This window comes from Myotis brandtii, unplaced genomic scaffold (genome assembly GCF_000412655.1).
Source record: "Myotis brandtii unplaced genomic scaffold, ASM41265v1 scaffold892, whole genome shotgun sequence".
Lineage (NCBI taxonomy): Eukaryota > Metazoa > Chordata > Mammalia > Chiroptera > Vespertilionidae > Myotis > Myotis brandtii.
Genome location: NW_005371656.1, coordinates 414,230 through 414,961, shown reverse-complemented (window position 1 = coordinate 414,961; position 732 = coordinate 414,230).

The window sequence follows — 732 nt, the reverse complement described above, 5'->3', positions numbered from 1 at the left end:
TATGAGATACAAAGACATTTTCTTGGTCTTAAATTGTAAAATAGAGACTCCTCTTCCCATCTGGCCAAAGCTTTGCATATCTACATTCACATTGATTATTAGCTTTTTTGATTGTACCGTAAGTTTCTGACAATAATTTTTTGATTGATAAGATATCCATTTCAATGGCATCCATCTTGAATAAATGTATTGCAGCTGCACAAGTAGAGAGACAGGCTGCCTCACCTCTAAAGTTCCCATTTACAAAGCCCTGGGTGACCTAGGTAACCTGCTGCTTGAATAACCCTGCTTTTGCCTTCTTGCACTTTGCCTCGGTGTTGGCTCTGGTAGGAAATACCTGAGGCTTGTCCAAAGAGGAAGGCCCAGCTGTGTGCCCGCAAGCATCCCTAGCTGATAACATCACTATTGATAGTCTGAGACTGATAGAACACACACAGTCACTGAAACTTTGGTAAAGTATGCTTTAAAGGGGCAAGATATTTTGAAGTGGTTGTTTTGATATACTAGTAGCTATTATGACCTCCTTTTTTGATCCAAAGTCATCTGAAGTTTGTCAAAAGACCTACCTACTCTATTTCAGCTTTTTCAATATTTGAAGTAATTTGTAAACAAACATAGGCACCTAAATCATAATCTTTGCATTATTGACAATCACCATGTCCCATGTCTCTTTAAAGTAACAAGACAAAAGGCTTTCTAAACTGTTGGTGGAGTGATTGAGAAAAATCTGAA